Here is a 27,503-nt window from a genome sequence, read left to right as displayed (position 1 = left end):
TTTCTTTTGTGTTTTTTCTACCTTTAAACTTGGTCTTTTGTTCTGTGACAAATATCTGTATATTTAAACAAGAGCATAATCTGAACTAACCCACTGCACCCAGTGATTTTGACCTTTGGTGTTGTTCAACCTCTTTTTCAATCACTCCTGTTTCACACCAGACCAATTGTGTTGTTGAAGCCAAAGTGTCATTAAATAAACAAATGCAACTTTGTGATTCTTTATGTGATCTATGTGATGGGTTTTTCAGACAGCTGCTGTGCTGCGCCTGAATATTTCTGTTTTATTTTCATTGATATAGCGCCAAATCACAAAGTTGCCGCAAGGTGCTTCACACAAGTAATGTCTAACCTTACCAATATGAGCTGTTCATTTCTGCCCCACGGCTACATTTGGTCCAGACTCCTTTTCAGCAGACATGGATGATCATGGTGCATGGACTTACACTTTGAAGAACAACGTGGGATGGGTGCACATGCACCCTGAGCTTAATCAATGGTGACAGTATACATGTAAATTTCACTGATTCACAAATATAATGTTTGCACCCATGCAGTTGGTGAAGTGAAGGTTAGTGAGGCTGAAAATGATGATTCTAGTCTTTAGGTATTCTTTGGCATGAAAAATACTTCAGCATTTTTCTGTGAATTTTTTTTTTTTTTTTTAAACCAGTGAGCAAGGGATGCAGGATTGCGGTAGGATTACATGAACCATATCACTTACCTTTGGCTTTTGCATTTTTTTAACCATCTCACATTTTTACACAAAATGTACCCAACAATTTAAGGTTATACTTTTTTTTCAGTGCTACTGTATGTGAAAAAAATCTCAGGGAAACACTCATTATTACTGACTGATACAACCCCAATTCCAATGAAGTTGGGACGTTGTGTAAAATGTAAATAAAAACAGAATACAATGATTTGAAAATCCTTTTCAACCTATATTTAATTGAATACACCACAAAGACAAGATATTTAATGTTCAAACTGATAGACTGTGTTGTTTTGTGCAAATATTTGCTGATTTTGAAATGGATGCCTGCAACACATTTCAAAAAAGTTGGGACAGGGCAACAAAAGACTGAGAAAGTTGATGAATGCACAAAGAACACCAACTTGGAAACAGGTGATATACATGATTGGGTATAAAAGGAGCATCCCCAAAAGGCTCAGCCGTTCACAAGCAAAGATGGGGCGGGGTTCACCACTTTGTGAACAAATGCATGAAAAAAAAAATCTTCCAACAGTTTAAGAACAATGTTTCTCAATGTTCAATTGCAAGGAATTTATGGATTCCATCATTTACAGTCCATAATATAATCAGAAGATTCAGAGAATCTGGAGAACTTTCTACACGTAAGCGGCAAGGCCAAAAACCAACATTGAATGCCCGTGATTTTCGATCCCTCAGGCGGCACTGCATTAAAAACCAACATCATTGTGTAAAGGATCTTACTGTGTGGGCTCAGGAACACTTCACAAAACCATCGTCAGTTAACACAGTTTGTCACTACATCTACAAGTGCAAGTTAAAACTCTACCATGCAAAGTGAAAGCCATACATGAACAACATCCAGAAATGCTGCCATCTTCTCTGGGCCTGAGCTCATTGGAAATGGATAGACGCAAAGTGGAAAAGTGTGCTGTGATCTGATGAGTCCACATTTCAAATTGTTTTTGGAAATCATGGACGTTGTGTCCTCTGGACAAAAGAGAAAAAAGACCATCCAGATTGTTACCAGTGCAAATTTCAAAAGCCAGCATCTGTGACGATATGGGGGTGTGTTAGTGCCCATGGCATGGACAACTTACAAATCTGTGATGGCACCATCAATGCTGAAGGGTACATACAGGTTTTGCAGCAACACATGCTGCCATCCATGCAGCGTCTTTTTCAGGGATGTCCCTGCTTATTTCAGCAAGACAATATGCCACATTCTGCACGTGTTACAACAGTGTGGCTTCGTAGTAAAAGAGTGCGGGTACTAGACTGGCCTGTCTCCAGTCCAGACCTTTCACCCATTGAAAATGTGTGGCAGATTATGAAGTGCAAAATATGACAATGGAGACCCCGGACTGTTGAACAACTGAAGTCATACATCAAGCAAGAATGGGAAAGAATTCCACCTACAAAGCTTCAACAATTAGTGTCCTCAGTTCCCAAACACTTATTGAGTGTTAGAAGGAAAGGTGATGTAACACAGTGGTAAACATACCACTGTCCCAGCTTTTTTGAAACATGTTGCAGGCATCCATTTCAAAATGAGCAAATATTTACACAAAAACAATAGTTTATCAGTTTGAACATTAAATATGTTGTCTTTGTGGTGTATTCATTTGAATATAGGTTGAAGAGGATTTGCAAATCATTGTACTGTCTTTTTATTTACATTTTACACAATGTTCCAACTTTATTGGAATTGGGGTTGTATTTCACTTTTATTTAACTGAAAGTGTAAAATGTACAGAACTTAAGTAAAGAGCAACTGCCTGCCCACAGGTAGAATCCATATCCATCAGTTTGTGCAACCAGGTCGAGCCTAAACAACATGACCGTGATGTCCATTATGAATATTGGACATCACGGGTGTTAAAACCATGTTCCATCTGTCTCCTTCGTTTTGTGAAAACATGAGCTTCCAGCAAAACTTCAAATGCTGAAGACATTTATTTTTCTGTAATCAAGACAGTGAGGAAGCCACTCATTATTTCCACAAATTAAAACCTGGCTCTGGCTAGTGATGAGGAGGGGGATATAATCCCTGCAATAAGCATCTCCTTGATGTACTTTCTCGTAGCCTGGAGCTCATTTTTGAAGAGAGGCTACTAAAGTTCCTAGGGTGAAACTGGCCCTGGGTGATGGTTTATGTCTTGTGTTGTGTCAGAGCAGTAGCCCAGCTCTTACTGAACACCTTCAAATCTATATTTTTGGGAGGTACTCCAGTAAGGGCAAGTATGGAGATTTCTGGCTGCTGGGAACCACAGCAGGGAGAGTTTATTATGCAGGTTGCAGCAGGTAGACCAAATTATGATTTGAGGGTGATGGGCTTTTACCTCGGGGTAGCCTGGAACTAAATGGTTAAATGGAGTCAGCTATGTGTTACTGAATGTGTCCAATGTGATTCCCTGGGAGACAGACGTGGACAGGAGCAGTCCTGTGTTTCAACAGCCAGCAGCCGGCTGTCCAAGGAGTTTGCCTGGATGAGTTTTCCCAGGGGTTCCAGGCAGAGCACGAACTGCAGACTGAGATGTTGTTCAGTGAAACATTAATTTGCTCTTTTGCTAATTTGGACACTTAAGTCCAGGGTCCCAGAGAAGATGTGCAGGATTGGAGGGATGATCGGCTGGATGGTGGCAAACTTAAGGGCCCCTTCACACAAATAAGTAGGAATCAGGGCGAATCATGGCAAAACAGCCCGAATGAGCGAACCACGTAAACATCGAGCTGAAGTCGGGAGGGACACACAGTCGGGCAGGCGTGAATGATCATGCTGCAGTGGGAACACAGTGCGCACAGCTGCAGCATGCGGAACCACATCGCGCAGCTGATGTGGAAAAAAAATAAAAATTAAAAATACATGCCACCCGCAGGATTCAAACCTGCAATTTACAAAAGTTCTGATTAACAGACAGAAATTTTACCACTGTGCTACCATCGCTGTCCTATAACAGAAGCATAAAATGCCTTAAATCAACAAGGAGATAAACGTATTTAAATAAAGAGACAATGTAGACTGTGAAAAAAGCACTGTAACTGCCCCTGTTGTGGAGGAAAAAAAAACCTGGAACATGTTGCAGCACACTGCGCCTCTGCTGTGGGGAAAAAAAAAAAACACACACACACCATAAAAACACTGCATTTTATTGAATCCCTCTTATCGAGCAGACAATACAAGTATGAACTGTCTGTTCCTCTGTTGATGACCCGTGGTCATAGACGAACAGTCATGAAATGACATAAATGAAGCAGTGTGCTCTTATCATGTCCACATGTGCTGGCCCGGTGTGTCCAGCCGTCCCTGCGCACGTGTCCTGCCCGACATGCGTGTCCTGCCCGACATGCATGTCCTGTGGACGGTGCGCCGCAGGACAGACACTGCATCATGTGGAACAGAGCTCCTGTGGGTGACGTGACATTCAGATCACCCACTGAGTGTTATGATCTGACGGCCCATTTCACCTTGGGCAGTCTGTCAATGTGCATTACGTGTGCTCACTCACTGCAGCCAGTCGCAACAGCAAAATATGTATGTCCACGTGAGGACAGAAAGCAGACACATGTGCATCTTAGTGGACAGTTGTAAGGTCATGTCCATCCAAACACAGTACGTGTTCCCCAGCTGTGACTCCAGAACCAGCGCTCTCAATAGCTGCGGCTGTCGGTGGCCACACCCCCTGTCAGTTCAGCGCACACAATATGTCACTCTCTTCTGTGTTATGTGATCATTTTGTTTTTAGTTGTTATGTAATTGTGTATGTAGGTAGTGTAGTACTTGTAGCGGAAAGCTGTGATCAAATCAAATAAAATCAAATCAATTTTATTTATATAGCACCAAATCACAACAAACAATTGCCCCAAGGCGCTTTATATTGCAAGGCAAAGCCATACAATAATTACGGAAAAACCCCAACGGTCAAAATGACCCCCTGTGAGCAAGCACTTGGCGACAGTGGGAAGGAAAAACTCCCTTTTAACAGGAAGAAACCTCCAGCAGAACCAGGCTCAGGGAGGGGCAGTCTTCTGCTGGGACTGGTTGGGGCTGAGGGAGAGAATCAGGAAAAAGACATGCTGTGGAGGGGAGCAGAGATCAATCACTAATGATTAAATGCAGAGTGGTGCATACAGAGCAAAAAGAGAAAGAAACACTCAGTGCATCATGGGAACCCCCCAGCAGTCTAAGGCTATAGCAGCATAACTAAGGGATGGTTCAGGGTCACCTGATCCATCCCTAACTATAAGTTTTAGCAAAAAGGAAAGTTTTAAGCCTAATCTTAAAAGTAGAGAGGGTGTCTGTCTCCCTGATCCGAATTGGGAGCTGGTTCCAGAGGAGAGGAGCCTGAAAGCTGAAGGCTCTGCCTCCCATTCTACTCTTAAAAATCCTAGGAACTACAAGTAAGCCTGCAGTCTGAGAGCGAAGCGCTCTATTGGGGTGATATGGTACTATGAGGTCCCTAAGATAAGATGGGACCTGATTATTCAAAACCTTATAAGTAAGAAGAAGAATTTTAAATTCTATTCTAGAATTAACAGGAAGCCAATGAAGAGAAGCCAATATGGGTGAAATATGCTCTCTCCTTCTAGTCCCTGTCAGTACTCTAGCTGCACCATTTTGAATTAACTGAAGGCTTTTCAGGGAACTTTTAGGACAACCTGATAATAATGAATTACAGTAGTCCAGCCTAGAGGAAATAAATGCATGAATTAGTTTTTCAGCATCACTCTGAGACAAGACCTTTCTAATTTTAGAGATATTGCGCAAATGCAAAAAAGCAGTCCTACATATTTGTTTAATATGCGCACTGAATGACATATCCTGATCAAAAATGACTCCAAGATTTCTCACAGTATTACTAGAGGTCAGGGTAATGCCATCCAGAGTAGGGATCTGGTTAGACACCATGTTTCTAAGATTTGTGGGGCCAAGTACAATAACTTCAGTTTTATCTGAGTTTAAAAGCAGGAAATTAGAGGTCATCCATGTCTTTATGTCTGTAAGACCATCCTGCAGTTTAGCTAATTGGTGTGTGTCCTCTGGCTACATGGATAGATAAAGCTGGGTATCATCTGCGTAACAATGAAAATTTAAGCAATGCTGTCTAATAATACAAACAACCAACATCTTAAGCTTGCATTAAGCAGAGGCCATGGACTTTCTTCAAACAAAGATAAACTCCATACAGCAAGGCCTGGTATATCTCCAGGTGTCAAAGAGGAGACACTCCAAGCCAGGCACAGCTTGGACCACCACTAATCAGGATTTAAGACTCCCCAAAGTGCCTTCCTCACGGAGCTGTGAATCCTTATCAGTACCCCAAACCAGATGCAACTCAACTCCCCTCTCACATAAAAAAAACCTCCACAGAAAGACACTTCCTTCACCAAAAGTGAAGGAAGTAACTAGATTGGTCTGAGTGGTGTCCAAAAAATGAGGTGGGCTTCATAGATAATTGGCAAAGCTTCTGGGGAAAACCTGGTGTTGTTAGGAGAGACGGCATCCATCCCACTTTGGATGGAGCAGCTCTCATTTCTAGAAATCTGGCCAATTTTCTTAAATCCTCCAAACCGTGACTATCCAGGGTTGGGACCAGGAAGCAGAGTTGTAGTCTTACACACCTCTCTGCAGCTTCTCTCCCCCTGCCATCCCCTCATTACCCCATCCCCGTAGAGACGGTGCCTGCTCCCAGACTACCAATAACCAGCAAAAATCTATTTAAGCATAAAAATTCAAAAAGAAAAAATAATATAGCACCTTCAACTGCACCACAGACTAAAACAGTTAAATGTGGTCTATTAAACATTAAGTCTCTCTCTTCTAAGTCCCTGTTGGTAAATGATATAATAATTGATCAACATATTGATTTATTCTGCCTAACAGAAACCTGGTTACAGCAGGATGAATATGTTAGTTTAAATGAGTCAACACCCCCGAGTCACACTAACTGTCAGAATGCTCGTAGCACGGGCCGGGGTGGAGGATTAGCAGCAATCTTCCATTCCAGCTTATTAATTAATCCAAAACCCAGACAGAGCTTTAATTCATTTGAAAGCTTGTCTCTTAGTCTTGTCCATCCAAATTGGAAGTCCCAAAAACCAGTTTTATTTGTTATTATCTATCGTCCACCTGGTCGTTACTGTGAGTTTCTCTGTGAATTTTCAGACCTTTTGTCTGACTTAGTGCTTAGCTCAGATAAGATAATTATAGTGGGCGATTTTAACATCCACACAGATGCTGAGAATGACAGCCTCTTTGTCAAGGTCCCTGAAGTAGCTGTGTGGCAGATGGAGTGTCGACTGAACCAGACGGCGTCCAGCATCGAACCTCACGGAGATCCGCTGCACTGCGCAAAGTAAGACCGGGGTATGTTGTCAGATAAACGGAGTGGCTTTTGTAGAAGACTTTTTAGGTCCTTATTTGAACTGTGATGAACTATCAAGTGTCCTGATCTGAACTGTATGTCCTCTGGCTGAACTAGCAGGTGTTCAACCCAAAAAAAAGGGCTCTATCAGTCATTTGATCTGTCAGGTACTTTCCAAGTTGGCTGATATCCCAGCAGTAATGAGCCCGCAGGCCACGTGCAGGGGGCCTCAGGCCAGCTGCACCTGTGGCCGAAGGTCTTTTAAAAAAATCAGTTGTAAATCCTTCACGTTTTAATGGGAGCGTTTGTCACATTGAAATAATGGCCTAACACCTGCTTAGGGTTCACTAGAGGACGCTTCCAATAGAAAACCATGTCTTGGGAATGAAATAAATAAAAAAGTCGAAGGAGGAGCGATGCCCGCGGGTCTCCAATAAATAGATGAGCGCGGTCGTCACATATTCAGTCTCTCTAGAGGACTCAGTTTGTATAAGCTCAAAGGCTTAAATAAACTTAAAAACTCTGTGCATTTTATCTTGCTTAAGGCTGAATTATTCCAAAGTGTTGTGTCCTTTTCTAGCAAATCACTTGCAATTAGTTTGTGTTATCTAAAAGAGGACATCCTGAGACGACCAAAAGAAGGACCACGACACTTTATTTAACTCTATTCAAAATCATTAATCTTCTCACAAGTTAATAAATACCAAAGTAAATTACCTGTTAAATTAGGACGAATCTTACTCTTAAAACTCCCGCTATGAAACCAAATTATCTGAACGTCATCATTAAATATTAAATATTAATATTATTAAATAAATATCTTAAATGTGTGAAGTTGTCTGTGATTTTTTGTATGGTTTTACAGAGGGTGTCGGATCTGACCTGCGGAGCTTACCCCTTAGAAATTGAGACTGATTTTAATATTTCCTATCGACTGACCCTAAAATCAATGATATTATAACCTGGTTGTAATAACATTAAGGTAGCGATAGGTGGTGCCCCTTTTCGAGGTAAAATGATCCACAAGTGATAATTTTCAATATTCCAAACACATTATTATATTCATCCTGTGGCTTTCCTTCCTACATACTTATTAATATACCTGTCCTGGCTGTTCTCCGTGTTTTTAATGTGACACGTCATGTGCACTGAGCCATCATCCAGCTGTCAGTGAGTCTCTGGTCAGCAGCTGGGAGGCGGCTCGCTCTGCTCTGTGCACTCAGATGCGCCTGTCCAGTCCCCAATGTGATCATGTCTGTACATCCATATCAGCATTTTATGCAAGTGTGCCCCCCCAGCACACCACATGTGTTGGTGGGAGCGGGGAGGGAGCAGGGAGTGCGACACACATGCCATACACATGCACAGGGTTCTAGCTAGGACCATTTTAGTGCCGGGTAAATTATGTGATCGCGCATCATAGGTTTGGCGAGCCACAGGCCCCTGGATCTGCGGCGCCCCAAAGCTATATGTTTTTATACCATGAAAACATTCTTGGGAAGCCATATTTTAACTAATTTTCAGTGATTTTAGATGCATTGAATGCAAGAATAATAAACAAAAAATTTGATTTATGCTGGAATATTTGTAAAATCAAAGTTATTTTTTGCATGTTTCTATCAAAGTCTAAGTTAATAAATTAAATAACATTGAAAATGTAAAAAAAAAAACATTAATATTTAATGGACATAGCATGTACTCTCTTCAAAAATGACACACAGTAGTTTTTAATCCAGTGAAGCAGGTAGTTTTTCTGTCATCTTGACAGTTTAATTTATCAACAATTTGTGTTGGATTGCATCTTTTCAAACAATACAGCACCCAATTGCCTTGTTTGGTCATGATCTAAACCTGGACTGATTTGCCAAACCTGCTGTTTTAAATGAAAAACTTTGTGAATAAGGTTAAAGTGTCCCTGCCACACCATGACATTTTTACATATTCTTGAAGAATAAAAAAAGCTTTTTCCACATGTTGTCTTTGTTTTTGTTTTTTTTTTTTTTGGTTTTTTTACCATAAAATTACACTGAACAAGGATTTAGATGTTTCGTTACCCATCTGAGAATTTGAATTGACTGTTCACATGACGGGCAGCACGGTGGCTTAGTGGTTAGCACTGTTGCCTCACAGTGAGAAGGTCATGGGTTCAATTCCCGTGGCCTTTCTGTGTGGAGTTTGCATGTTCTCCCCATGCTTGCGTGGGTTTCCTCCGGGTGCTCCGGTTTCCTCCCACATCCAAAAACATGCAGGTTAGGTGGATGACAGCCTCAACACTGCATTTAATCTATTATTAGACTCTATTGGCTTTGCTCAAAAAGTAAATGAGTCCACCCACCACTTTAATCATATCTTAGATCTTGTTCTGACTTATGGTATGGAAATAGAAGACTTAACAGTATTCCCTGAAAACTCCCTTCTGTCTGATCATTTCTTAATAACATTTACATTTACTCTGATGGACTACCCGACAGTGGGGAATAAGTTTCATTACACTAGAAGTCTTTCAGAAAGCGCTGTAACTAGGTTTAAGGATATGATTCCTTCTTTATGTTCTCTAATGCCATATACCAACACAGTGCAGAGTAGCTACCTAAACTCTGTAAGGGAGATAGAGTATCTCGTCAATAGTTTTACATCCTCATTGAAGACACTTTGGATGCTGTAGCTCCTCTGAAAAAGAGAGCTTTAAATCAGAAGTGTCTGACTCCGTGGTATAACTCACAAACTCGTAGCTTAAAGCAGATAACCCGTAAGGTTGGAGAGGAATGGCGTCTCACTAATTTAGAAGATCTTCACTTAGCCTGGAAAAAGAGTCTGTTGCTCTATAAAAAGCCCTCCGTAAAGCCTAGGACATCTTTCCTACTCATCACTAATTGAAGAAAATAAGAACAACCCCAGGTTTCTTTTCAGCACTGTAGCCAGGCTGACAAAGAGTCAGAGCTCTATTGAGCTGAGTATTCCATTAACTTTAACTAGTAATGACTTCATGACTTTCTTTGCTAACCAAAATTTTAACTATTAGAGAAAAAATTACTCATAACCATCCCAAAGACGTATCGTATCTTTGGCTGCTTTCAGTGATGCCGGTATTTGGTTAGACTCTTTCTCTCCGATTGTTCTGTCTGAGTTATTCTCATTAGTTACTTCATCCAAACCATCACATGTTTATTAGACCCATTCCTACCAGGCTGCTCAAGGAAGCCCTACCATTATTTAATGCTTCGATCTTAAATATGATCAATCTATCTTTGTTAGTTGGCTATGTACCACAGGCTTTTAAGGTGGCAGTAATTAAACCATTACTTAAAAAGCCATCACTTGACCCAGCTATCTTAGCTAATTATAGGCCAATCTCCAACCTTCCTTTTCTCCTCAAAAATTCTTGAAAGGGTAGTTGTAAAACAGCTAACTGATCATCTGCAGAGGAATGGTCTATTTGAAGAGTTTTCAGTCAGGTTTTAGAATTCATCATAGTACAGAAACAGCATTAGTGAAGGTTACAAATGATCTTCTTATGGCCTCGACAGTGGACTCATCTCTGTGCTTGTTCTGTTAGACCTCAGTGCTGCTTTTGATACTGTTGACCATAAAATTTTATTACAGAGATTAGAGCATGCCATAGGTATTAAAGGCACTGCGCTGCGGTGGTTTGAATCATATTTGTCTAATAGATTACAATTTTGTTCATGTAAATGGGGAATCTTCTTCACAGACTAAAGTAATTATGGAGTTCCACAGGTTCTGTGCTAGGACCAATTTTATTCACTTTATACATGCTTCCCTTAGGCAGTATTATTAGATGGTATTGCTTAAATTTTCATTGTTACGCAGATGATACCCAGCTTTATCTATCCATGAAGCCAGAGGACACACACCAATTAGCTAAACTGCAGGATTGTCTTACAGACATAAAGACATGGATGACCTCTAATTTCCTGCTTTTAAACTCAGATAAAACTGAAGTTATTGTACTTGGCCCCACAAATCTTAGAAACATGGTGTCTAACCAGATCCTTACTCTGGATGGCATTACCCTGACCTCTAGTAATACTGTGAGAAATCTTGGAGTCATTTTTGATCAGGATATGTCATTCAAAGCGCATATTAAACAAATATGTAGGACTGCTTTTTTGCATTTACGCAATATCTCTAAAATCAGAAAGGTCTTGTCTCAGAGTGATGCTGAAAAACTAATTCATGCATTTATTTCCTCTAGGCTGGACTATTGTAATTCATTATTATCAGGTTGTCCTAAAAGTTCCCTAAAAAGCCTTCAGTTAATTCAAAATGCTGCAGCTAGAGTACTGACGGGGACTAGAAGGAGAGAGCATATCTCACCCATATTGGCCTCTCTTCATTGGCTTCCTGTTAATTCTAGAATAGAATTTAAAATTCTTCTTCTTACTTATAAGGTTTTGAATAATCAGGTCCCATCTTATCTTAGGGACCTCGTAGTACCATATCACCCCAATAGAGCGCTTCGCTCTCAGACTGCAGGCTTACTTGTAGTTCCTAGGGTTTGTAAGAGTAGAATGGGAGGCAGAGCCTTCAGCTTTCAGGCTCCTCTCCTGTGGAACCAGCTCCCAATTCAGATCAGGGAGACAGACACCCTCTCTACTTTTAAGATTAGGCTTAAAACTTTCCTTTTTGCTAAAGCTTATAGTTAGGGCTGGATCAGGTGACCCTGAACCATCCCTTAGTTATGCTGCTATAGACGTAGACTGCTGGGGGGTTCCCATGATGCACTGTTTCTTTCTCTTTTTGCTCTGTATGCACCACTCTTCATTTAATCATTAGTGATCGATCTCTGCTCCCCTCCACAGCATGTCTTTTTCCTGGTTCTCTCCCTCAGCCCCAACCAGTCCCAGCAGAAGACTGCCCCTCCCTGAGCCTGGTTCTGCTGGAGGTTTCTTCCTGTTAAAAGGGAGTTTTTCCTTCCCACTGTAGCCAAGTGCTTGCTCACAGGGGGTCGTTTTGACCGTTGGGGTTTTACATAATTATTGTATGGCCTTGCCTTATAATATAAAGCGCCTTGGGGCAACTGTTTGTTGTGATTTGGCGCTATATAAAAAAATTGATTGATTGATTGATTGGAATCTTTAAAATTGTCCTTAGGTGTGTGTGTGGGTGTGTCTGTGTTTGTTTGTCTGTTTGTGGCCCTGCGACAGACTGGCGTCCTGCCTCACGCCCTATGGCTGCTGGGATAGGCTCCAGCCCCCCGCGACCCTTAATTGGACTAAGCGGTGGGAGATGGATGGATGGATGGATGTGTTCACATGAGCACCTGAAAAAAAAAACAGAACATTCACATTTTTGTGTTTTCCAAATATACGTATGCATGTAAACTGAACTGCCTGTTTTTTTCAGACTTCTGTCCATTCAAAGTAGATTATATGTGATACAGTTTATGATTACAGATGTTCTGTATGTGTATTTTAGACAGGAAAGTCTCGATTTAGCATAAACATTTTTCCACAATATTATGCCTGATCAAATTTGACAACAGATATAGAAGTAAAATTTTCTTTTATTTAGAAATCTTTTTTCCATCCCATGTGGGTCTACAGCTTTTCAGATAAAGATTTGCAATCATTTGCTTTGAATAAAATGTGAAGAATTAGCAATCACAAGAAACTGACTTATAAATTATTAAATATATACAGAATGTACAGAAACTTTATTTTCAGTGATTTTAGAACAAACTCCTCAATTTAAGCACGCTGTGCTGCTGAAATAATTTTTTCATACACAAACACACCGTGCCAGGAATAAATGATCATTTATAAGAAAAGGTGGTGAGTAAACAAACCATTCTGTGTTTGTAAGCAGCTTATATCCAACAGCGTTGTTGTTGTCATTCCCTGACAGCTGCGCTTCACATCCTCTTTCTGTCGTGTACGGCTGGAACATACATGATTTGGAGCTGCTCATTATTTTTTACTGTGGCTACCTTTCATCAGAAACTTCCTCATCTTCTTCAAAAACAATCGATATGTCACTTAAATCTTCGCTATAATCACGCACTATGCCTTCGATGTCCATGTCTGCCATGTTGGTAAACAGAGCCATGCTGCAACACATTTACTCGCATGATGTCACATCCATCACACCAAAAAAGTAGGTCAACTCGGAGGTGGTAATTCAAATTCTCAGATGGGTAACGGAACGTCTAAATCCTTGTTCAGTGTAATTTTATGGTTAAAAAAAAACAGACAATATGTGGAAAAAACTTTTTATTCTTCAAGAATATGTAAAAATGTCATGACGTGGCAGGGACCCTTTAACTTTTCTTTACTGGCACTGAGCCCCTAGGCTCCTCCTCTCTCTCTCTCTCTCTCTCTCTCTCTTTCTCTCTCTCTCTCTCGTCTGCTGTTTTGCAAACTCGGATCTTTTTGGAAACACGAAGCCTTTCAAATTTCTTTCAAATCAAATTTCTGAATGTATCTTCAGATACGGATATAAAAGGACCTGGATTAATGTTGTTTTTCATGGCAGCTTTTTCATTCACAGCTCTGTGGCCACAGAACGCGTTGACTCTCTGATCTCTGCTGTTTACGATCTGATATGAAGAAAATGACAAATATATTTCTTATTACTTTAATTATTGGTTTAAAATTGCAAAACTATGTCTCTATAAGCTTGAAATATGATCAAATTGGTACATTTTCAGCAACATTTCAGTTCGTTTTTCAGAAATTCTGTGTTGGGCGGCACAGCCAATTTGACCCTGAGAGCTAGGCAGTGCAGTGCCAGTGCTGCCCAACGTGGCTAGAACCCTGTACATGCATGTCACGTGTGTTGTTTTTTGCAACGCTACACTCATGGGGGGGCACTTACACAAATTTCACAACCAGCTCAAAAGTCATCTTTTGCTCACTGTTTTTGTGCTGACAGCACGAATGGCCATACATTTTGTAAGTGCCAAATGAGTGGTGTTCGATGTTCGTGTACAAGTATGTCACCTGGAATTTGGCCAACATCTGTCGCGAGAGGAATTGAACGGGCTCTCACAGGCCACACTGTCTTTCAGCCGCTGGTGTGCGCGTATAATAGTAGCAACAGGTGTGTGAGGCATTGGAGGCAGCTATGATTTTTCACGAATGCCATGCAATTCCTCCTCTTTGCGCTAGTTGGTTTCAATCATGTTTTGTGTGAAGGGGCCCTAATGGAGGTACAATTCACCAGTCATTGTGATCTCACTGGAAGATCCTGATCTCACTGGACAGCTGGCAATGACCTGACCTGAAGAGCCACAGGATAGGCATAAGCCCAACTTCACATGCCACTGTTGTTCTTTTTTGGTTATACAGTTACACATCTTAATCATGAAAATGTATAGAGAAGGATTTTCTGAAAAAAGAATACTTGAGAGTTCAGCGACATTTTGCCAGAAAGCCCATGAAAGATGCAAACCTAGATTTGATCTGTTTTGTTGCATGGAAATGTTTCTCTGCTCAACTTCACTATAAAGCTGTGAGTGGTGAAATAAAACGCAAAACTTGCATGATGCAGAATTTATCCAGTTGCAGACACAGAAGCTTTTTTAAAAGTATTTTTTAATAACAGATAAACCAAGTCCAACACATAATCAGTGTCTTGGAAATATTCATGTATCCACCCCTTGATGGACACATGATGATGATGGTACATGAAAACTGGATGTGATGTTCACATGTGTTACACTAAAGGGTGCAGATACTCATGCACACCAGCATTTTTGCTTTCATATACATATATATATATATATATATATATAATATATATACTATATAATATATATATAATATATATATACACGTGGTCTATTAGATAATAAACCGACCCTTTTATTTATTTTTTAACTATATGGATTTGAATGACGTGCGATTACACCAATCATGCTTGAACCCTTGTGCGCAGTGCAGTGAGTTTTTTCACGCGTGTCGGTGACGTCATTTCCCTGTGGGCAGGCCTTGAGTGAGATGTGGGTCCCGCCCTCTTGGCTGAATTCCTTTGTTTCACACGCTGCTCGAGAGACGGCGCGCGTTGCTTTATCAACATTTTTTCTGGACCTGTGAGGAATATCCGAGCGGGACAGTATTCGCAGAAATTAAGCTGGTTTTCGGTGAAAAGTTTAACGGCTGATGAGAGATTATGGGGTGTTTCTGTCACTGTAAGGACTTCCCACAGAGCAGGACGTCGTGCAGCGCTTCCAGGCACCGTCGTCGGCCTGTTTCGACCTGAAAACATCCTAATTTAAGGCTTAATTCACCCAGGACGTCGTGAGAGAGAACAGAGAAGATTCAGACGAAGGCTTGGCATGAGGACTTTATATGGACATTCCACTGTTTAAGGACATTTTGTAATGAAAGACGTGCGCACCAAATTCGCCGAGTCTTTCCGTGATGACTCGGCAAATCTGTGTGCGCCGCGAACAGGAAAAACACCTCGGTGTTGAAAACCATTTGTAAATTCAGGTGGCTTTTGATGGCTTTCAACAAGTGAGTAACTGAGAAATTGTTTAACAGCTTGGGCATGTTCCAACTTGCCCGTTAAGGTTTCCAACGGAGGTGTTTTTCCTGTCGCGACCCCCCGCGGTCAGGTACGGCCCAACACGCGACTCTGCCCGCACGTTCTTTCATTACAAAATGTCCGTTAACAATGGAATGTCCGAATAAACTCCTCATGCCGACTTCTTCTGAAAGTTCTCTGTTCTCTGACGACTTCCTGGGTTAACAGAGCCTGAAATGTGGAAGTTTTCAACTTGAAACGGCGAGACGCTGCCGCCTCGAAGCGCAGATCGCCATCAGGCACCGTGGGCCGTCCTTAAAGCGACAGTTACAGACCAAAATCTCTCATCAGCCGTTAAAATTTTTTACCGAAAACCAGCTGAATTTATCGAATGGTGTCCACTCAGTTGTGCCTAACAGTTTTAAAAAAGTTTGATCAAACAAAGCAGCAGTCTCTGAGCCATTCCTAAACAATGAAAAAACGACGAGGGGGGTGGGCCACTCCTCACTCAAAGACTGCCCACAGTGCGAATGACGTAACCGACAGGCGTGAAAAAACTCTCGCATGCCCCCGAACGTCAAGCATGTCTGATGTAATCACACGTGATTCAAATCCATATGGTTTTTGAAAAAATAATAAGGTCGGATACTTTTCTAATAGACCTCGTATATATATATATAATGTTTTTATGTTGATGTATTGATTACTTTTGATTGTGAGTTTAAAGGGCATAATTTTGAAATTTTTAATTTCAAAAAGCCAGATTTTGAAATTTTATTTGTTTTGTTTATTTGTAGTTTTTGTGATATCATAAAAAATCCAAACATGTTAAATGTCAAGGGTTCACAACCTTTTTCACAACCTTTTCCTTTTTCACTTTTTTTGTTTGTTGTGGGCTGGTCTTGGCCAAATGCCAGGGCTTTGTCACAGTGCCAGTCCACCTTTGTTTATCACAGATTTGATCTGAACGTGGACATTTTGATGTACATGTGTGACAGAGAGAAAGACAGTGATCAAGATGGGGAGACAGGTCTTGTAAAATATGTTTTGTTTATAGGGGTGTCCTTTGAGTTGGATGAAGAAATGTACTTTTTGCCTCATATGTTATGTGTCGACGCGGGTTGAGGAGCTTGAATCACACATGACTTAAATGCAGAACGCCATCCAATTATCTGCTTCAGCTGAAAGTCTTTAAGGTTGCATGTGAGCACCATTCACAGGTGCTGCACATGATGTTGATGAGGGTGAAGGATTCTTCAGCCCAGCACCTTCTCCACAGACAAATCAGCTCTCATGCCACCTGGAGAGCAAAGAAAAGAACAGAACACCAAATATCCAGCCACACCCCCAACACACAAACAGTACCCCCCCCTTTAACGGGAAGCCTCCCGGCGACCGAGCAGACCAGGACCGAGAACAGCACCTCCCTCCGGGGTCCTCGTCAGGAAGCAGACAGCACCACACTCCTAAGGTCCACCAAAGACAGCAGGACAGGGCACCGCAGCTGGAAGGCCGGCTGGCATCAACAAAAGCCCCCAAAACATTCCCCAGTACAATCAACACACAGAAAAAAAACACAAAACCCACCCAAAACCCCCCAGGGGACCGTTCCCATCAACCCCAGGAAGAAAGAAAAACTCCCAAACGCAAAAACCCAACACAACCCCACAAACACAATACAAACATAAATGCATAAAAGAAAAATAACAAACAACCCCCCCAGAATGACTTGCAGAGCCCAACCCCCCCCCCAGAAGGCCTTTATCACCAGTTCCAGGAGGAACAGCCAGAACCAGAATCCCACAAAGGTCCCCAGGTATACATGGAGCAAACGGCGCCCCCCAGAGGACCGTACCATCAACCCCAGGAGGTACCCTCCCCACAACCCCGGAACCCCAGGCCCGGCCACACTTGGCTAGTTGGCCCCAAGCCAATTCCCCCCCAGAGGACCGTCCCATCAACCCTGGAGGTGGAACCCGGAAGGAAACAGAACAAAATCAAATTCAACCCCCGGAGGACTACCAAAAACAACCCCTGGGGGATATAAAACGGCCGCAAACCCTGTTACCTTCCCCGGCACCCCAAAAGACCCCAGGTCCCTCCCAGAGCCCCTCGGCGGCTCAATTTTGGCGAACGGCTCAAAACAGTAAGCCGGGGAAGGGAACAGGAAAAACTAACCCAGCCCCAACCCCAAAGCGCAGCGGAGAACCGGAAATACGTCCGGTGTCCCAACTTGACCATACCCCAGCCTCTCGGGAGGGGTGGAACTACCGAAATGGCGAACGGCAACAGATCGGCCCACCCCTCCGACTGAGGTATGTCTCCGCTGCACCACACCCCGGCAACACCAATGACGAACGGTACAAAGGCTCACCGAGGCTGGAGTGGAACCGGGCCCTAACCAAACCAAGAAAAACGCCCCTAACACCCCCCCCCCCCAGGTGCAGAGGTCTTCTGAGAATGCTCAGCGTGACCAACCTGCACCACCCCACAACCCACAAGACAAACGGTCTTGGGGCAAGTGAGGTTGGGGTTAGGGATGTAGGGAAATAAAAAACAACAAAATAAACGACCCAAACACCCCAAACAGAAAATACCTAAAAACACATCAAAACTAACAATTAAGTGAGCCCAGACGGGCTTCTAACCGCCTAACATTCACTCCACCAGACACGCCTCTGACTCCCCAAACAAATTATAACCCCTAATTTAAAGAAAACAAAACATTAACCCATACTAGATTTTTTTTTATTTTTTTTTTATGTGTGTTATTTTGCCTGTCCCAGAACACCTGGAGATACGTCACCATTATTTTTCTTGACGCTTATATGTCGGGGCAATACAGTAATCTCTGCTCGTCCGAGCTGCATGGGCTCGTCAACAGGAGCAGCCAGAGGTCCCGTCGGAGGAGCCTCAGTGGGGCGAAGAAGAGGCGGCCCAGATCTGTGTCGGGGAAAGCCCTGAGACGAAAAAACCCACTCTGAAGGCCGCCCTCTCTCGCGTCCACGCTCCTTCATCCGATCATCTAGACGAATCACCAACGATATTAGCTCATCTAAATCGTTTGGCTCGTCACGGACTGCCGGCTTGTCTTTTAATGACTCATTTAACCCATCTACAAACATTCCTCGTAAAGCTGCGGCGCTCCAACCTGACTGAGCAGAAACCAGAGAACATTGCATCACCGCACAAGGCTCCGGACGACAAACAATCAGTTCGGACGCCGAATCTCTGGGTGACGGAGTTATCTGCACTAGTATCGATGGTGCCGCAGCTGGAACAGCAGGAAGCAGAACGGCTTGCGCTGCAAGCTCCGTAACACGGGCGTCAGTTTGTTTAATTTGGTTTGCGAGATGCTGTAATTGCTCCCATATTTTCTCCAAGTGTTCTTGAACTTTTTCGGCAAAAGGAACCGCCTCTGCCGCTGGGTCCATTATGGAATGGCCGGGAACTACTGTTATGTGTCGACGCGGGTTGAGGAGCGGACCTGCGTCAGACGGAACCCAGCGCTACAAATAACCAGAAAAGCGGTTCCAAAAACAATATATTTAATTCACCCGCTGGTGCATAAAAAGTGTAAAAACAGAAATAGCGTCCTTCTGGTGGAGTGAAGGCTGGCACACTCTCCAGCGCCCAAAAGGATCGAAGCCCGGCGCTCCTGGACCCACTACCACCGCCAAACACCCCCCAGGTGGACACGACAAACCGACTCTCTGCGAAGCATAGAAGAGGTGAGGTAAGTTAGCAGTTACAACTAATACCCTTCAAAAGACACACACTATCAGCAACACATGCAGGTCTGTATTTTAAGCCTTATGCAAATGAGCAGCTTCTCACAACAGGTGGAGGACCACTTGTCCGCATGCCATAGCAGTGAGAAGCGAGCTGCACAATCCTCATCACAATTCAAGTATACTGCGTAACAAAATACCAAGTTACTATCAACAATTAGTCAAACACTTAATCACCTTTGATGTGTGCTGACAGCATGTGTCCCTCACCCTTCCTTGCTTCACGGGCTCGATGTGTCAAACCCAGGCGCGGTCCTCAGCGTCTCACAAACGAACATCACAAGGTCGAGTTCCCGGCAGTTCTGCTTGAATCACACATGACTTAAATGCAGAACGCCATCCAATTATCTGCTTCAGCTGAAAGTCTTTAAGGTTGCATGTGAGCACCATTCACAGGTGCTGCACATGATGTTGATGAGGGTGAAGGATTCTTCAGCCAGCACCTTCTCCACAGACAAATCAGCTCTCATGCCACCTGGAGAGCAAAGAAAAGAAAAGAACACCAAAATATCCAGCCACACCCCCCAACACACAACATCATACTGAAATCTTGTGATACAGATACAATCTTTTCACACTTTATTTACAGTCCTTTTTTTTATCTCTGTCCTCATCCAGTGCTGCCTTGCATGTGAACGTTCTTCATGACCTCGTTATGTGGCAAACATGACTGAAGAACATATTTCAAGTGACTGCAAAGATCTGAGTCTTTCCTGTCACAGACGAACTAAAGTATGAAGAAAATAAATGCTCTTGGATTTTTATTCAGTTTTATTCATTTTTCAGTGTTACCAAGAGTGAGAAAAAAAAAAAAATTAAATAAAAAAATGCCTTAAAATAAGATTACTGCATCACTAAGAGGACAGACTGTGTGTATATGATCCAGACACAAGGACGCACGTTTGAGACTTGGAATCAAGTCACACTGAAGTCCAAAAAACAGTGACTTAAGACTTGACTTGCGAAAAGACCTCAAAGACTTGAGACTTAGGGCCCCTTCACACATAAAATGAAGTTGGGTGACAGAAGCAGAAACCGGCCAAAAATCCGGGAAAAAACAAAACAAAACAAATGGGGAACCACAAAACTGCAGTTGGGAGGGACATACGGTCGGACAGGTGCACACAATACCGTGGCGACAGTTTTGTGCACGCTCGTGCAAGTGCACGAACACAGTGCTGGTAGTTGGAATGTGTGGCATCACATCATGCCGCTGCTGAGGTGGAAAAAAATACAAACCACACACACCATAAAAAACACTGCAATTTGTAATATTGAACCCCTCTTATTGAGCAGACAATACAAGACTGATCCTTCTGTTCTTCTGTATAAGACCCATGGTCAACGTCAAGACATGAAATGACATGAATGAAGCAGTATGCTCTTATCATGTTAATATCTGTGGGTCCGATGTGTCCAGCCGGCCCTGTGCATGTGTCCAGAATATTGTGTCAGAATACATTGCATGATCAACCCAACCAGTCACATCAGAATCAACACAAATCAAAGAATTGATGATTTTTGGGACCCACCTGTCAATCTAAGCCATCTCAGCAAGTCAGAGAGAGAGAGAGAGAGACTGTCAAAAAATATTGCATGTTCTGATTGTACAGGGCTGGGTGCAAAGGTTCACTTCATTGTACACATCACCAGTCATCTGTGTTACAAAAAAAGATGGTAGTCTACGACTGCATTGATTTTTGTGAGGTGAATGAAAAACTGTCCCTAACCACCAGCCAATCCCCAGAGTTCACCACACCATGGATGGCAATGGTAGAAACTTCTGGTTCTCACTTCAAGATCAAGGCAAGGCATGTCAACAGGGCTTCATGGCAAAAGAGAGCAGACACATCACAGTGTTTGGGAGTCCCTGGTGTCTCATTGAATAGATCAGAATTCAATTCGGCCATTTGGACACCATTTGATCTGTGATCCCAGCATCTCACAAGATCATCCTCCTCGACAACTTCAATACCTGCATCGAAAAGGGCCACCAGCTCTGGAACAGAACCATTGGGTGAAATGAATTGGGCAAGTGCAATGTCAACTGCACCCCCACTTTCTATGAAGTGAGAAAACATGATCTAGTCATCATCCATGCCATCATCAGGCAAAAGCAAAAGTTGCTGCACCATAGCTCGAAGTATTGGCACCTGCTTGACAATATCATCCTCCAAAAGCACAACCAGAGCGATGTCCTGTCCACCAAGGCAATGACTAGTGCAGATGACTGTTGTGTGCATCATCGTCTGATCTGCTCCAGGTTCTGGCGAAACATCTGGCACAAGATAAGGCTGGACACTGCAAAACTCTCCAATGGTTCAACATCACCAAGCTTGAAGACCCAGAAACAAAAGCAGACTTTCAACAGTGCCTGATAAAAGACCTCTCAATGATGTATTCTGTCCCGACTCCTTAACCTTGGGAGGAGGTCAAGACAGCCACATAACAGCCTGCCAAGAAACACTCTGACACCAGAAGAGGAAGTACCACGACTGGTTTGATGAGAATGACCAGGGGCCTGACTTGCATGGATTTCCTACTGAAACATGGTGTATGCTAAAACCCAGAAAATGGCGTAAACATAAAAATATTCAGATGTATCACAATTTGCTTAGGCATCGATCCACGCACATTCCTTTTGTACATCCCAATCAATGTGGAATTGTGCGCACATGCACACGCACCAAACTCCTCCCTTTCCAACCCCCAATTTCGATATACAAATCCATGTTAATAGGCCCTGGAGCTGGGTTTCCCCACGCCATCACATCAGTCAACATCAACACAGAAAAGAAATTAACCCTGTTTATTTGGGACCCTGTCATACAGAATACCCATGAAATGATAAAAGACTTTGTGGGAGCATTGTGTGACGCTGACATGCTTTGGGATCAGGGCAGTGCACACACACTGACTTTAAAACAGTGAGGGGCGCTACATAAATGCATGTGTGTAGTGCCCCTCACATGCATTTATTGACAAATACTGAACACAGACAGACAATCAGGGGCTTGTTAGGAAGCTGTCATTTCACCATCAAGAAACAAAATTAATTAATAATAATAACAAACAACATATTTGAAACTTCTCACCCTATCTTTATCCCTTAGAGATAGGGTGAGAAGTCCGGTCATCCGTGGGGAGCTCAGAGTAGAGCTGCTGCTCCTTCCAATTGAAAGGAGCCAGCTGAGTTGATCCGGGCATCTGGTGAGGATGCCCCCTGGGTGCCTCCCTAGGGAGGTGTTCCAGGCATGTCCATCTGGGAGGAGACCCTGAGGAAGAGAAATTATATCTCCACACTGGTCTGGGAATGCCTCGGGATCTCCCAGTCAGAGGTGGTCAATGTGGCCTGGAAAAGGGAAGTCTGGGGTACCCTGATGGAGCTGTTGCCCCCGCGACCCGATCCTGGATAAGTGGTTGAAAATGAGTGATAAGTGATATTTGAATGCGCACATGTGCCCACACTGGTTTTCGTTCAGAACAGTTACACAAATAAACTATTTACCCACGCAGCCATCCATCGTGCACTGTGCGAGCCTCTAGCCTGTTCCCAACCCAACCCAATGCATTTGCGCATCACATATGATTTGTACATTCTTCTTTGTCTTTCGGCTGTTCCCGTTAGGGGTCACCACAGCAGATCAATCGTTTCCATCTCACCCTGTCCTCTGTATCTTCCTCTGTCACACCAATTTGCGCATCACATATGATTTGTACATTGGTGGAATGAAATTGTTTCCTATTAACAAAAACAAATTCATCATGTGATGGCGCTGTTATGGCAATATGTGTGCAGTCAATTGCGCTTATTAGATGATTGAAACCAGCTTTCGATCACTACAAATGGTGCCTTCTTGTTGGAATGTAACTCATCAAGCAATAACTCATCAAGCAAAAGTGAAACACTTTCCTTGACCTTCAGAAAGATCCAACCTCATGGGAGAAAAAGTCTTGATTCCAGAAAAGCGAAAAAAAAAAAAAGCGATCAGTGATTAATCAAAAAGGATGCTGAAATATCAGGCTCTCACCAACAGAAATGACATCAAAGGCAAGAACAAGGACCTCTTTGAAGCAAGGATGTCCTGACCCTGCTGAAAACCAAAGCAGTGGTCACTGAGAAGAACACTTTGAAGATCTCTTAACACCAACCCAATCATGGAGGTGGAGGAAGTATTCAGCCATCCAATGAGACAAGACATAGTTAAAGAACTCAGCCGAGGCTTAACTACTCAAGAAACTCTCCTCAGAGGCTGTTGGGGAAGACAACATTCCCTTTGAGTTCTTTAAAGTTGGAGGCCTATTTCTTCAAAACCACCTGCACCAACTCATCAATAAAATCTGGTCTCAAGAAGAGTCATTGATTATCATCATTGACACATGGAAAGGAGACAAACATCCTTCCTGAAACCTAGAGTGGCTTCCAACCAACAAGAACAACAGACACGATCTTCACTGTCCACCAATTGCAACAAAAGTGTTGAGAGCAACACCAACCACTGTACCTCACCTTTATTAAGCAGACAAAGGCATTCAACAGTGTCATGTCCACTTCTATGGAAGATCCTGAACAAAACGGGCTGTCTGGAGAAGTTCCTCAAGATCCTGAGGCTTCTCCACAATGTTATGTCCACCACAGTTCTGGTGAATGGCACAAAAACTGAAGCCTTCAATTTTCAGTTAAGAATCAAACAGGGCTGTGTCATTGCACCTATGCTCTTCATCATCTTTGTGGATACAATCCTACATCTGATCAAAGGTGCCAGCATTAACTGACATCGAAGGACCAAGCCAGCTGAAGAGCAGTGATCCACATGGGAGTGGAAGTCTTCCAAAAAATGCAGACAGGAAACACAGAGCAGAACGAGGAAGGAGCGAGAGAGACCAATATCCTGTTGAGCAGACGCTGCCTGCAGTAATCATGTGCAGAATCTGTCAGAAGCAGTGTGTGTCAAGACAAGGCCTTTCAGTCATCTCCAAGTCCATATCCCTTCAAGGAATCAACTGAGACACCATCTTCCTTGCAACTGATGGATAGCCACGATGACTGGTTAACATGCCCTTTGACCTTTAGTGAGTTTGAAAGTTCAAACTCAAAGTGATGACAAAGTCAAGCAGTTTGTCACCAACATGGATTAAACATAGTATTAGGCTTAGAAAACAGGTGAAGATCTGTGAGCAGCAATATGGTTTCATGCCGAGAAAGAGCACTACAGATGCAATGTTTGCTCTGAGAATACTGTTGGAAAAGTACAGAGAAGGACAGAAAGAGTTACATTGTGTGTTTGTGGACTTAGAAAAAGCTTATGATAGGGTGCCGAGAGAAGAGAGGGGCATTGTATGAGGAAGTCTGGAGTGGCAGAGAAGTATGTTAGGGTAGTACAGGACATGTAGAAGAATAGTGTGACAGCGGTGAGATGTGCAGTCAGAATGACAGACTCATTCAAGGTGGAGGTGGGATTACACCAAGGATCAGCTCTGAGTCCTTTCTTGTTTGCAGTGGTGATGGACAGGTTGACAGATGAGATCAGACAGGAGTCCCCATGGACTATGATGTTTGCAGATGACATTGTGATCTGTAATGAGAGTAGAGAGCAAGTTGAGTCTAGTCTGGAGAAGTGGAGATATGCTTTGGAGAGAAGGGGAATGAAAGTCAGTAGAAGCAAGACTGAGTACATGTGTGTGAATGAGAGGGAGCCCAGTGGAATAGTGAAGTTACAAGGAGTAGAAGTGGTGAAAGTAGATGAGTTTAAATATTTGGGGTCAACTGTTCAAAGTAATGGAGAGTGTGGTAGAGAGGTGAAGAAGAGAGTGCAGGCAGGGTGGAGTGGGTGGAGAAAGGTGGCAGGAGTGATTTGTGACCGAAGAATATCAGCAAGAGTGAAGGGGAAAGTTTACAAAACAGTAGTGAGACCAGCTATGTTGTATGGTTTAGAGACAGTGGCACTAACAAAAAGACAGGAGGCAGAGCTGAAGATGTTGAGATTCTCTTTGGGAGTGACAAGAATGGACAGGATTAGGAATGAACATATCAGAGGGACAGCTCAGGTGGGAAGGTTTGGAGACAAAGTCAGAGAGGCGAGATTGAGATGGTTTGGACATGTGCAGAGGAGGGACCCAGGGTATATAGGGAGAAGGATGCTGAGGATGGAGCCACCAGGCAGGAGGAGAAGAGGGAGACCAAAGAGGAGGTTCATGGATGTGCTGAGAGAGGACATGCAGGTGGTTGGTGTGACAGAGGAAGATACAGAGGACAGGGTGAGATGGAAACAATTGATCTGCTGTGGCGACCCCTAACGGGAACAGCTGAAAGACAAAGAAGAAGAAGAAGAAGACTGGTGCCTCACAGCAAGAAGGTCGTGGGATCGATTCCCGGCTTTTCTGTGTGGAGTTTGCATGTTCTCCCGCTGTCTGCTTGGGTTTCCACCACATAAAATCCTTGCCTTGCATCAGTGAGAAGCTGAATGTCAAGCAACATCCTACTTTTAAACTCTGATAAGACTGAAATGATGGTTGTTGGTCCAGTGAGACATCAGCATCAATTTGACCATCTCACGCTTTGTCTTGGCTCATGTGTCATACATCACACTGACAAAGTGAGGAACCTTGGAGTAAATTTTGATCCTATGTTGTCTTTTGGCCTCCACACTAAAGCTATTACAAGGACTGCTTTCTTCCACCTGTGAAGTATAGTGAAGATTCGATCCATCCTGTCTATGGCTGACACTGCAGTCCAGCATTAGGGCTATCCAATTGGTTCAAAATGCTGCTGCCAGACATTTGACACAAAGCAGAAAGTTTGACCACATTACACCCATTTTGGCATCTCTTCACTGGCTTCCTGTCCCTGTGAGATCAGATTTTAAGGTTCTGCTACTAGCCTATATTATTGTTCACGGACTGGCACCTCCCTACTTAGCTGACCCAATGAACCCCTACGTACCGGCCCGGGCTTTGCGTTCTCAGGGTGCAGGATTACTTTGTGTCCCTTGGGTGAATAAAAAGTCTGCAGGTCACAGAGCTTTCTGTTATCGTGCCCCTGTTTGTTGGAATGATCTTCCTGTGTCAAAAAAACAAAACAAAAAAACAGTGAGATTCTGTAGAGACTTCAAGTCCAGACTTAAGACACACTTATTTTCCCTTCTGGCTAGCATACTGGCATATTATGTTACTATGCTTTTTACCATTTAAAATTTTAATTTTATTAGGAAACGGAATGGGCCACGGTCTCAATTTTATCTAAATTCTGGGTCTTTTAGTGTAGCTTAGGGCTAGTGGCCGACGATCACCTTAGTATTTTTTTTTTTTGCTGTTGTTTAATGCTGACAAATTATTCTGTATTTGTCATGGTCCAGCCCATCTGGGGCTCCTGTTATAGTTTTGTTTCTTGTCGGTATCCACGCCTGCCCTCTTTGATCTTTGATTTTCTGTTCATGATTTGGTTGTCTCTGTTTTTATTTAACATGTCTTCAGTGTATTATACTTTAGCCAGGTATCTAGTTCCGTCTTAGTTTCTGCCCAGCCTTTGTTTTCCGCCATTGTATTATTTGTAGTTGTGTCACCTGTTTGTTTTTCTTTTGTCATGTCTTGAATTATCTGTTCATTTTACTGTCACCATTTGTGAGTCCAATTTTAGTTTAGTGTGAACCTTTTATTTTGTTGAACTCTTTTCAGTACTTACATTTATTTCTTTGTTCTTTTAGGTTCAACCTTCTTTATTTTATTTCTCATCAATTAGAGCTCAGGTTTTGTTCATCTGTGGTTTTGGCTTTTTGTTAAGATGACTGTGGTGTTAGGTTCTTTGTTAAGCTAGGTCCTGTTCACTTTGCTTTTGTCTTAATGCACTCTCTTGTCTGATGTTTAGGATTTGGTGTGGGTGTGTCCTGTCCCTTCTGTTTGCCACTCCCCTGTTCAAGCTGATCCCTCACACCTGTGTAGGGTTGCCACCTGTGTGTGACAAAAATCCTGGACATTTTGACCATCGGATCGACCTTTTTGTTTGTAAGCAACGGCACCCTTCGCACATCTATCTCAAGACAAAAATCGCCCTTCTACGCTGAAATTGTATAGCTCTAATTGTAAAAATGACACTTTTGCTAGTTATTTGTTTAGTTAATTGCTTTACATAATAGCAGGTCTTTAT

At 42.8% G+C, this 27,503-nt stretch overlaps 1 long non-coding RNA gene across 1 annotated transcript; it reads right to left on the bottom strand.

Moving 5' to 3' along the window:
- Positions 1 to 4,207: 4,207 nt before the first annotated feature.
- Positions 4,208 to 27,414, bottom strand: LOC117512876. Its single transcript, XR_004561405.1, has 3 exons — positions 27,291 to 27,414; positions 13,462 to 13,467; positions 4,208 to 4,218 (listed from the first exon to the last, which is right to left on the bottom strand). It is a non-coding gene; the product is annotated as an uncharacterized LOC117512876 (long non-coding RNA).
- Positions 27,415 to 27,503: the final 89 nt, after the last annotated feature.

This window comes from Thalassophryne amazonica, chromosome 6 (assembly GCF_902500255.1).
Source record: "Thalassophryne amazonica chromosome 6, fThaAma1.1, whole genome shotgun sequence".
NCBI classification, from domain to species: domain Eukaryota; kingdom Metazoa; phylum Chordata; class Actinopteri; order Batrachoidiformes; family Batrachoididae; genus Thalassophryne; species Thalassophryne amazonica.
Note: the sequence above shows the minus strand (reverse complement) of the source record. Positions and strands in the feature narration are given on the sequence as shown.